Source organism: Pelophylax lessonae (assembly GCF_965119305.1).
Source record: "Pelophylax lessonae genome assembly, chromosome: 10".
NCBI classification, from domain to species: domain Eukaryota; kingdom Metazoa; phylum Chordata; class Amphibia; order Anura; family Ranidae; genus Pelophylax; species Pelophylax lessonae.
In genome coordinates, this window is record NC_138777.1 from 81,827,736 (window position 1) to 81,840,528 (window position 12,793).

Sequence of the window (12,793 nt, forward strand, 5' to 3'; positions counted from 1 at the left end):
GGGTAAAGTAATGCAAAAAAGAGAAAGAGAGAATAGAAGACAAAGAGAAGTGCACTCTATCTTTTCCAGAAATGTTTTACTGCTAGCATCCTATGAAGCATCTGAGAGGTACGTAATCCATGGATCCCATATTTTATGAAAATAAGCAATTTTGTCTTTCAAAACTGCCGAAAGGTGTTCATTGACCATGATCCATGATAGCTTGGACTTTACTAAACCAAACTGGACCATGCGAGATCTCCATGATCTTGCTATAGCAATTCTAGCTGCCAAAAAAATAAATGTTATAAGCCTTCTTTTATGTCCTGTGGTCCCCTCCACCGGACTTCCCAACAGTGCCTGTAGTGGTGATTTGATGAGGTTTACCTGGGTAAGTGTGTAAATAAAGTTATGTAAGCGGATTCAGAATCCCATCACTTTTGGGCAGGTCCACCAGGTATGGAACATCGTGCCCTCTAGGCCACAACCCCTGAAGCACATTGGGGGTGATGTAGTATTTCAATGTTATTAAAAATTACCTTTCCTTTTTAATTTGCAGCACTGTAATGTTCTTTAAAATTCAAAGCCATATGGCAACCTGGCCATAAGCGAAAGCCATAAGCGTTCTGTACACAGATGGTCTACACTAAGCCTCCAAAAATATAAGTCCCTCCTTGTGTAATTGGTGCTTTCATTTTCTTAAGATACAAGTCAGATTTTAAGCACCCCCCTGTAATAGAAATGTAAGTTTTGGTGAAAAACTCCCCAAGGGTAATTCACGTGTTAAAGGATGGAGACACTGCAGCTTTCATCATTAAAGTGTTACTAAACCCACAAAAGTAAACTCAGTCTGTATATGCAGTAAAGCATGCTTGTTATGCTCACTGTGGAACCTAAGGGGTAATCCTCTGCATTGTTTAAAAAGGCTATTTGAACCTGTCTCCTCTGATCCTCTCCTCCTTCCACTGTCCCCAATATATTTTCTGATAGTACAGGTCAGAGAGTCAGGGGACAGGCTGCACATGCTCAGTGTAGTGTGTATTGCTAGAGAGTTTTTTTCTTGGGAGGGTGAATGTGATCAGCACAGGGCAAATTAGCACTGTCCAGATAGAGGATCAGGGGTCCTGCATCCTGATGGGACAGTCAGTGCAAAATGAAAACTTTGTCTACAAGCTTTAACCAGACACTCATAGAAGTAAGAAGACTGCTATATTCTGCTGATGAGAAATGTATTTAGCAGTTTATATTTACTAAATTCATTGCATTTCCATTTCCTGTGTACTGTGGGAGACCAGATATAGTAAATGCAGGGTTCTGGGTTTAGTAACACTTTAAAGCAGATCTCCACCCATCCATTCCCCATTTTTTTTTCTTTTTAACTTCTGCTTACTGGGAGATGAATGCTGCATATTTCAGATCCTGCATTATCCTACTGAGATCCTCTCAGGCCATGCCACTGCTCAGTCCTGCGCCCCCATGTTATACCTGAAGAATGATATACCGGCTCTTCCGGGTTTAGTGGGTCGGCCTCCTGATGAAAGGCTACTAGGCTCCTCTCCTCCTCCTTCTCTGTAAATTACACAGTAAGGTCTTCTGGGATGTGACGTACATATCCAAAGAGGCACAGTAAAGTACATGTCATTTTCCTAGATTAATGATGTGTAAAGGAAGCGTTCCAAACCCTTTTTTCTAGAAAAAAAAAAAAAAGGTAAACAATAACAAAAAAGGCAATATATATGTAGCGGAGTGGAAGAAAGGTCAGTTATTCACTTCAGAATAAGTATGCAATCAGTCTGTTAAAAAAATTGGATTTTTGTACTTTCCGTAAAATCCATTTCTCTGAGTTAATTGATGGACACAGCACTCCATAAATCATAACTTGTGGGTTATATTGCCTCCTACAGGAGTAGGACTAGGCAGAACAAAAAACACCTGGCTATGCCAATAGGCTGTCCTCCGCTGGTATATAACCCCCCCCCCCTCTCTGCTCTAGGTAATCAGTTTAGTAGCAAGCAGTATTAGAAGTTTCAGAACTCCATAGAGGGGTGGGTGCTCTGTCCGTCGATGAATTTGAGAAATGGATTTTACGGTAAAGAATCCAATTTTGTTTTTCGTTCATCAATGGACGCAGCACTTCATAAATCATAACAAATGGAACGTCAAAAAGCAGTGCCAAATGGAAAATGAGGGGTGGGGAAAAAAACCAAGGCTAAACATAAGAGCTCTTAACCAGGACACAGGAGCATTTACCGGGGCACAGAAACCCCATCTGAAAAATAAAGGTTTCAAGAAAAAACACCCCTCAAGAGGGAACAGCCCCTCTTAAACAGCAGCCTGCAAAACTTTGAAGTAGCGTCTGCAGATGCCAAGGTATCTAACTTATAGAATTTTGTGAAGGTATACATGGGCGACCAAGTGGCCGCCTTGCAAACTGATGAGGGAAGGACCAAGAATGCGCCATGACTGGGAAAGGTGGAAACTGACCTTTAATGGAATAGGCCTGAGTCCCGTGTCTGTCTGATCCATCTGGAGATGGTAGCCGAAGAAGCCCTTTTCTTGGTCCGTCCGTAACCACAAAAAGCGAGTCAGACCTCCGAAAAGACTCACTGGCTGCCAGATACACCAGAATACTGTAACATGAACCAAATCAGAGGTATGAAAAGCAAATTCCTTGGGATGAGCCAGCTTGGGGCACAAGGAAGACAACACAATGTCCTCATTCAAATGGAAGCCAGAGACAATTTTTTTTTTTAACAGAAACATTTTTATTTATTTAAAAAAGGGACATACAAAACATAGTACATCCAAAGAAAAACAAAACAAACTGTGGGGTCATCAGAACAGACAAGGTACAAATCTACATTCTTCAAGGATTCTTATGTGAACAGCATGAAAATAGCAGAAACAACATTGTGGTAACATAGGCTATATTACAGAGGGGGGAGGGGGGGGGGTTGAAGGGTAGAGACCCAAACACCACAAGGGGAGTAAAAGTCAGATAAAGGATCTCAGTAAAAGTACAGTATAAGTTACAGTTAATGGGGTCAATGAGCCACCCAGGGCTCCCAGATCTTATCATTTTTTTGGGGGCATTTCCTGGACATGTACCTGAGTTTGTAGAGGGGCAGGACAGAGTCAATCAGCTTTTTCCATTGGGACAAACTAGGCGGATCAGGCTTCCATTAGGTGAGGATGGACTTCCTGGCATAGAAGGCAGAGTAGAAAATAAACAGTTTAGTATGTCTACCTGCAGGGATAGCCTCATCAATACCCAGAAGAAGGACCTTAGGATCTAGCGGGACATCTAGGTTTGTTATAGAGGATAGCTCACCTGTAACTGCTCTCCAGAAGTCCCGGATCAGAGGGCACAACCACACTACATGCATGAAGGAGCCTAGGGCAGCCTGGCACCGTGAATACCTGTCGGACCTAGTAGGGTATATTCGTGTAAGTTTTTGCGGGGTGTAGTAAACTCTGTGGAGGAACCGGAGTTGGGTATAGCGGTCTCTAGCCGATATAACCAGTGGTATGTAATTCTGCAGGCCCCCATCCCATTCCTCCAACATCAGAGAAGGTATATCCTCCTGCCAAGCGCTGAGGAGTCGGGTCAGACCAACTGGGTTGGAGGTAAAGATCCTGAGATAAAGAGAAGAGAGCGACCTATCTGCGTTTTTGGAAATAAGAAAGCGCTCCACAGTGTGTGTGGCTACCTGGACTGGGACAGGGAATTGCTTCAATGTCGCATGGCGAAGCTTTTGGAAGTGAAAAAACATAGAGGATTGTAGGTCGAACGTAGGTCTAAGGTCGTCAAAGGAACATAAACGACCCTCCGCCATGATATGTTCTATCTTCTTGATTCCATATCTGGTCCAGATAGCAGGATCAGGTATAGAATGAAAGTGTGGTAGGCAGGGATTACCCCATAGTGGGGTGTGGGGAGAGATGTCTCCGCGATCAGAGACCACTTCCGACACCTGTCTCCAGACCATAACAGTCGTGCGCATTGGGGTCGTCATATTGGGATGTGCTTTTGGTCCTCTAAATACCAAATTACACAACGCCGAGTAGGAGCCGACTATAACCGCCTCCAGGTTGACTGCGGGATTGGAACAAAGCTGTGCAAACCACCATCTCACCGTCACCAAGCCGCCACCCAGTAGTACTGCCAGAACGATGGCAATGCCAGTCCTCCCTGTGACAAGGGTAGTTGGAGAGTGGTTTTGGCAATTTGCGGGACTGAGCCTGACCAGACAAAGGCCAAAATCACTTTGTCCAACTTATGGAAGAATGCCAGGGGGATTGGGATGCCAGAGACAATTTTGGGCGGGAATGATGGACAGGGACAAAGAACCACTTTATCCCCATGGACCACTAAATAGGGACTGCGACAGGATAATGCCACCAATTCCAATACCCTTTGGGCTGAGGTAATAGCCACCAAGAATGTCACCTTCTGGGAAAACGTAGGCAAGGGAATTTACCGAACATTCTCAAATGGATGTTTCTGGAGAACCGAAAGTTCTAAACTGAAATCCCATGGTGGCAAAAGAGACTGTACAGGTAGAGCCACATGTTGAACCCCCTGAAAGAAGGTACAAACTAAAGAGTGCATGGCTAGGGGTTGCTAAAAGAAGATTGCCAGGGAAGACACCTGGCCCTTGATGGTACTTAAGACCAACTCCTGATCAATGCACTGTTGATAAAAGGTTAAGATCCGAGCCACAGAAAAGGATCGAGGATGAGCGCCAATCGACTCACACCAAGAAATGTACGTTTTCCACGTACAATGGTATATCTTGCTGGAAGACGACTTCCTCGCCTTCACCATAGTTAGGACCACTGATCCAGACAGACCTCTATCCCTCAGTACCTGGCTCCCAATAGCTAAGCCAAAAACCAGCGACTGTAAAGCAGGATGGTAGATCAGCCCTTGGGACAAATGGTCTCCTCTGAGAGGAAGCCCCCAAGGGACGTTTACAGCCACCAGGATGATTGGAAGATCCTCTTGATCCCTTGCAGGAACTGTGGAAGAAGCCTTAGTCGAGGATGATACTGGCCTTACCGTGGCCCTTGGACGCCTGCGGCGTCTGTCAGAGGACCCCGTGACCTCGTTATGAACTTCAGTATCAGAGCTGAACCTGCTAAAGGAGCTGCATGTAAGACTGTGCAAACAGAACTGTCTTGAAGGTGGATACCACCAGACTCAGAACCTGTATGCAAAATGGGAGAGAGAACTATCTGTGTGACAGCAGCCAGTGAATCACAGCCTGTGGTCCCTGAAGTTTGTGCAGAGGAAGGACCACCCTGGTCAGAAATAGATTTAGACCTAGGTAAATCAATTCCCTGGACAAGGATAGGGGGACCTTAGATAGTTCAGACATCACCTGAACCTTTGCAGGAATTAAATCCGCACAAGGAGACTGGGGACCTAAAAAAACATGAAAAGGACAAGTTTTGTCCTCCTTTCTGGGTACCCCCAAAAGAAACATTTTGCGGATCTCCTTGACGCTCACTATAGGAGTCCACAGGGCCAGAAACCAGCGAAGAAGTTCCCCCCATCCCAATAATGGGTGAGGGCAGACCTTCACGCAGTAGGAGTCTTGTCTGCTGGTCTGGGGAAGCTAGCTCTAGGCTTACCAGATCAAGGTTGCTTGGAACCTCCTGGGGAAAATTTAAAATATCTATTTCCCGTATTCTCTGTCTCAGAAGCACAAAATCATTTTCTATGGGCTGAGAAGGAGGGCCCCCCGTCTGCAACAAGGCTCCTTCCCTTTCCTTGACTGTGGCAGGAAGGTACTCTTCCCCCCCTGTGATACCCTTAATGTCATCCAGGGTTGCCCCAAACAAGTGATCACCTTGAAAGGGCAGATCAAAAATCAATGAGAGCTTTCTTAGAGGCTTGGTCTGCGGACCAATTCTTAAGCCACAGCACACGCCTAATCACCACCACCAAAACAGAAAGTTTAACAGCACGGGAGCTGTATCCAAAGCTGCATCACAAATAAACTGCAGTCCATGGACCAACTGGTCCACTAAATCAACATAAGCAGTGGAGGCTTGCTCACCCCCCAAGCGCACCAAACGACATAGCCATGTTCATTGCTACATCAGCCGCATCCTCCATCTTTAAAGTCTCACACACTGCGCTAATTAGTGCATCTAACAGCTGTTTTCATTAGCTGCTGCAACCATGGAGGAATCATCCTCACTATCTGATGGATCAGGGGGTGTGATATTAGGTCCCCCTGGATGGGCCGCGTCCATGGCGGCATCAGTCTCAGAATCAGATGAGACAGCCTGAGCAGGCGAAGGCGGGGGATGCTTCCCTCTGGGCCTTTGCCCACACGCCACTTCCACCTGGGACACTATGGACTGCAGGACCGCCGTCAGTGCAACCATGGGAAGCTGGGGTTCCAAGAGACCTGCCACCTCCATGAGGGGGTCAGTGGGAGAAATGTGACCCTAAAGCTCCTTAAGGAAAGGAAGACCTTGCAGTACTAAAACAATCTTTTGACACCACTAAATGATCCCCTCAAGGCTCAGGGTACCTATCAGCAGAGAGAGAGATAACAGGGACCCCCAAAGACTCACTCTACCGACTGGAGGAGCGCAGAGAAATCGAACCCAGCATCATCATAGATGCTATCCCTGTTCAAATGTCCCAGGCAAAGTAAGAGGAAACTTAGGAGGAAGAGGAGGAGCTTTGGCATCCCCACGAGGCTTCAGTTGTCTCCAGCATCTCACAGACTAAGGAAAAATGGCCCCCCGTTACATCATCCGGCTACACAAACATGGCCGCCAACCAGAGACCAGCCAGACTTAGGAAAATGGCCCCCATCAGCTACAAACACTGAAGCATGCTGCCAGGATCTTTCCCGCACCCTCTGCTAAGCTGCACCCTCTGCAAGGAGCCCCCCCCCCGAAGGTAGGACACACGATTAGTGGAAACTCTGCTGTGCACTCTACACCGGTCTCTGCACTGTGACCCCCCCTGCACTATACCCACACTGCAAACAGCGGGGCATGCACCTAGGGGTCTCCTACACTGGGACCCCTCCAGACTACCAGGGCGGGATGCACACTATCCTAGGACCCTTACAGAGTGGGGATAGCTGGGGAGACCCCAGGGGTCTCTGCTGCATTCTCTGCCCTTGGATCCCCATCAGACTCTAGGTCCAGACAGGGGGGAATGGGAGTGGGGGAAGCTCAGTTCAGTGAGGGATTTAAGGATGGGAGGAGGGAACCTGCAGACAGGTCCAACCGTCCCTGGAGGTTACCCACGTCCACCTCAATGAAAACCACCAAAAGGGAGGGGGGGACCTTCTATGGTGTGGGTAACACTCCAGACAGGACTCCTTGCCACCAAAGTAGGGGACCTGTCGGCCAAGGACCGCTGCGACTCAGACCCAAGCCCGGTCGTATGCGACCCTGCGGAGCATTTAACTCGTGGGCCTGCCTCTGTCCGTGAGGCTACGTCGTGGCCGACCTAGTGCTTAGCTATGGTAAGCACATGCTTGCTGGCTGGGGGGAACCACTGGATCTAGATTATCCAGCCCGTTGCCCAGACCGGCAGTTGATTGTAGATCTCCCGAGAGAAAAAAACAAAACAGATGTAAGGAAGGAGAAAATTCCTTGGGCCAGAGATCCCAGCCAGGAGCCTAGGTCCTTACTCATGACTAGACAAATTAAAACTGATTACGTAGAGCAGAGAGGGGGGTTGTATACCAGCTAAAGATGGCCCATGGGCGTTGCCATGTGTTTTTTGTTCTGCCTAGTCCTGGAGGAAGCAATATAACCCACTAGTTATGATTTATGGAGAAAAGTGCTATTGCTTTACAGCAGAAAAAAGGTATAAATCTGCTACAAAATTTGTCAAATCTTAGACACATTCTGTCACTACCAGAAAAAGAGATGTTTGATATCCAAATAATTGGCATCTTCTAAGATCATGCATTTCTTTCAAGTGGTTCTAAAGCCTAAATATTTTTTACCTTAATGCAGTGCCTGCATTAAAGCAGTAGTAAAATCCTGTAATAGATTAAAAAAAAAAAAAAAAACATCTGGACCCCCAGAGCTGTGCATGCTAGCAAATTATGACAGACTTCCCTTAAAATGAAGTAGGCCAGCGGTATGCTGTCACCGTTACCGACACTTCTATCTTTACCCAGTATTCCTTCCAGGTTTGCGCTCTCTGATCGCAGCAAAGTGCTCTGAAATGACAGCACACTTATTGCTGCTGTCAATTCAGAGCGCATTGCGCATGTGCCAGTGGTGTCACCGATTGCTTTAAGTATTATTATCACCTAAGCACCGGAAGTATTGCCCCACACGCTGCTAATACTTACCTGAGCCCTCACTCAATGCACAGCTGTGCCTAACTGTAGTGGTGCTCGCTGCTCTCACAGGCATCGCTAAGGCAGCGGGAGCCAATTACTGCTGTCAGTCAAATCCTGTGATGAAGAAGCTTCCAATGGTGGCACACCGAGAAGAGGAGGAGCGTGTAGTGCCAGCGAGGGACCACTCATTGCAATTGCATTGCACAAAGCAAATAAGTAAACCATGTTTGTTATTTTAAAAAAAATATATACATATGTACGGTATATATATATATATATATATATATATATATATATATATATATATATACACACACAGTATCTCACAAAAAGTGAGTACACCCCTAACATTTTTGTAAAGGTTTTATTATATCTTTTCATGTGACAACAATAAAGACATAACACTTTGCTACAATGTAAAGTAGTGAATGTACAGCTTGTATAACAGTGTAAATTTGCTGTCCCCTCAAAATAACTCAACAAACAGACATTAATGTCTAAACCGCTGGCAACAAAAGTGAGTTCACCCCTAAGTGAAAATATCCAAATTGGGCCCAATTAGCTATTTTCCATCCCCGGTGTAATGTGGCTCATTAGTGTTACAAGGTCTCAGGTGTGAATGGGGAGCAGGTGTGTTAAATTTGGTGTTATCACTCTCACTCTCTCATACTGGTCACTGGACGTTCAACATGGCACCTCATGGCAAAGAACTCTCTGAGGATCTGAAAAAAAATAATTGTTTCTCTACATAAAGATTGCATAGGCTATAAAAAGATTGCCAAGACCATAAACCTTAGCTGCAGCACGGTGGCCAAGACCATACAGCGGTTTAACAGGACAGGTTTCACTCAAAACAGACCTCGATATGGTCGACCAAATAAGTTGAGTGCACATGCTCAGCATCATATCCAGAGGTTGTCTTTGGGAAATAGACGTATGAGTGCTGCCAGCATTGCTGCAGAGGTTGAAGGGGTGGGGGGGAAGGCCGGTCAGTGCTCAGACTATACACCGCGCACTGCATCAAATTGGTCTGCATGGCTGTCATGGCAGAAGGAAGCCTCTTCTAAAGATGATGCACAAGAAAGCCTGCAAACAGTTTGCTAAAGACAAGCAGAGTAAGGACATGGATTACTGGAACAGTGCCCTGTGGTCTGATGAGACCAAGATAAAGTTATTTGGCTCAGATGGTGTCAAGTGTGTGTGACGGAAACCGAGTGAGGAGTAAAAAGACAAGTGTGTCTTGCCTACAGTCAAGCATGGTGGTGGGAGTGTCATGGTGTGGGGCTACAGTTCATTGAGGGAACCATGAATGCCAACATGTACTGTGACATACTGAAGCAGAGTATGATTCCCTCTCTTCGAAGACTGGGCTGCAGGACAGTATTCCAACATGAGAACGACCCCAAACACACCTCTAAGACAACCATTGCCTTGCTAAAGAAGCTGAGGGTAAAAGTGATGGACTGGCCAAGCATGTCTCCAGACCTAAACCCTATTGAGCCTCTGTGGGGCATCCTCAAACTAAAGTTGAAGGAGCGCAAGGTCTCTAACATCCACCAGCTCCGTGATGTCATCATGGAGGAGTGGAAGGGGACTCTAGTGGCAACCTGTGAAGCTCTGTTGAACTCCATGCCCAAGAGGGTTAAGGCAGTGCTGGAAAATAATGGTGGCCACACAAAATATTGACACTCTGGGCCCAATTTGGACATTTTTACTTAGGGGTGTACTCACTTATGTTGCCATCGGTTTAGACATAAATGGCTGTGTGTTGAGTTATTTTGAGGAGACAGCAAATTTACACTATTATACAAGCTGTACACTCACTACATTACATTGTAGCAAAGGGTAATTTCTTCAGTGTTGTCACATGAAAAGTTATAATAAAATATTTACAAAAATGTGAGGGGGTGTACTCACTTTAGTGAGATACTGTGTATATGTATGTGTGTATATATATATATATATATATATATATATATATATATATATATATATATATATACTTTACAATCATTTTAAGGAAGAAAATAATGTTTTTCAGTTATACATATACTGTACAACTGAGAAATGTAGTCTAGTCAATATATAGAGAAGCTTGGTGCAAATGCTATGGTTTTTGTAAAAGACAAATTCAGAAAGTAAGATGAATAGAGAATTTTCCATAGTTTAGGAGAGCTGAAATAAATAGTGATGGTGTATTTCAAGTAATATTTGACCTTAAAAGTGAAATAATAAGAATACATTTTAATTTGGACTTCTGCATGGTGGATGACACAATGGAATGGCTCCATAATAATGAAGGCAGTGGATGAGTATCACTGTACATGTTTCTAATTCTGGCACCACGTCCAGGAGAAAAAATTCCCCCTTCCCGGTACCATGCACTTCTCCACTCTTCCCCTCTCACGTACACCAATACTGGGGATTATTATTCTGGTCACTGAAACCAATGTTGGGGCTTATTTTTTTTACCACTTTCTTTTTAGTATACTGTAAGGTTCCTTAGCAAAGTGAAAAAATTGGCACACTACAAGTCGTATGTTGGGAAGTGTCACTCACTTTATAAGCCATGCCCAGCGGTTGGCGCTGCATTTTTCTTCTCAGTTCGATCAAGGTGTAGCTCTACCAACTATTTTTAAATGTTTGTAACTGAACTGGTTCTCATCAAGCAGATTTATATGTTAAGTTCATATATAAAAAGAGAGTGTGATCTGGATCTCCCATCAGAGTAGTGTGCCTCCATCCCAAAATTCATACAAACAAAAACTGCAATTGCTCAGGGGACTTTAAATGAGGCTACACACTCGTAAATTACATAGTACAATTGTACATAGTTCAAATATTTTATTGAACAAACATATGAATGGTATACATATTCAGTGAAAGCATATTGGACTGATCAATGATATCAAATACATATAAAAAATATATATATATATATATTTAAGTATAGTATATATATATATAAGTAGCAGCATGGGCACGCATTATAAGCACATACAAGCATGTACAAGAAACATGATAAAATATAGCATCCTTTGTACTCGACGCGTTTCGCAATATATGAATCGCTTTCTTCAGGAGTAGGTTTGTATTATGTGTCTATAAGCTAAAAAAGTATTGTAAATGGTATGTGTATACACACATGGTGTATCCAAACTGAAAAAAACGACGGAGTAATCATCTCAACATGAAAAATACATTTACTGGCATTTTGGGTTTTTTCAACCTCAATCTTAAGCTTCGTACACACGATCAGATTATCGAACGATCTGTCGTCCATTTTTTGTTGCATGCTAGTCTTATTTCGAAAGTGAAGAGGTTACTTTCATACGAAAATTCCCATATGATAGAATTCAACTTCAGAAGTGATGTCATGTGTTGAATTGTTTTGCATGTTTTTTTTTGTTTCTGAACATGCGTAGTCTTGCTCTTACGATTTTTTTCGGACGAAAACTGTACTAATTAAACGAAAATCGGACGTTGTGTTGATGTATGATAACATTTTATAGCCTGCACATCCAGTTTTTGTCATCCGAAAATTCGTAATCGGCTGTGGAAAGCACTATAATAACAATCCGAAAATCGGTAGATCGTTCGTCAGATGAAATTTACCTTCCGATTTTTGTATCAAGTGTACGGGCCTTAAGTGTATGGAACACATCCTGTCACCATCAGTCCTGCTATCTATGTGACCCCTGTGTCCACTGGTGCCCCCCCCCCCCCCCACGGCTCCTGGGTCAGACTTTCCAGCAGACAACCCTTTCCAGTGCTTTCATGTTGAGACTGAATCAGTAAGTATGGAGCTCTGACGATTGCTCTGTCCTTTATTCAGTTTGTATACCCCACATATGTATACACATACCATTTACAATACTATTTTACCTTATAGATACATAATACAAACCTACTCCTGAGGAAGCGATTCATATTTTGCAAAAGGCGTAGAGTACAAAGGGTGCTATATTTTATCATGTTTCTTGTACATGCTTGCATGTGCTTATAATGTTTGCCCATGCTGCTATCTATATATTTATTTTTTATATGTATTTGATATTGTTGATCAGTCCAATATGCTTTCACTGAATATGTCTACCATTTATATGTTTGTTCAATAAAATATTTAAACTATGTGGTATACAATTGTACTATGTCATTTACAAGTAGCCTCATTTAAAGTCCTCTGGGCAATTGCAGTTTTTGTTCATATGTTAAGTTCACTCTCTCTGCATGAAGTTTCTGCTTCTGTCCTCCCTCCACTGGCCAACTCCCACCCTTAGCATACATGATGCTTACTTTCATAATTATTGCTAATGGTTATATTTATGCATGGGGGTTGGTAAAACGTGATCTGTCCCAGGTGTCAGATATGCTAGGAACTCCACCGGGTGACACCAATGTATTCCTTAACTGTAATAAGAGAAAGTGGTTTCATTATCCTGGTTGTGCTAATTGGTGAAGGTGTATGAATCACATAC

General features: G+C 43.9%; 1 protein-coding gene across 1 annotated transcript in view; it reads left to right on the plus strand.

The window, feature by feature from the left end:
- Positions 1-12,793, plus strand: part of LOC309565954 (intestinal mucin-like protein) — a gene marked incomplete at its 3' end in the record, with an annotated part of 95,171 nt that overhangs the window by 67,584 nt on the left and 14,794 nt on the right. The window lies entirely within an intron of this gene.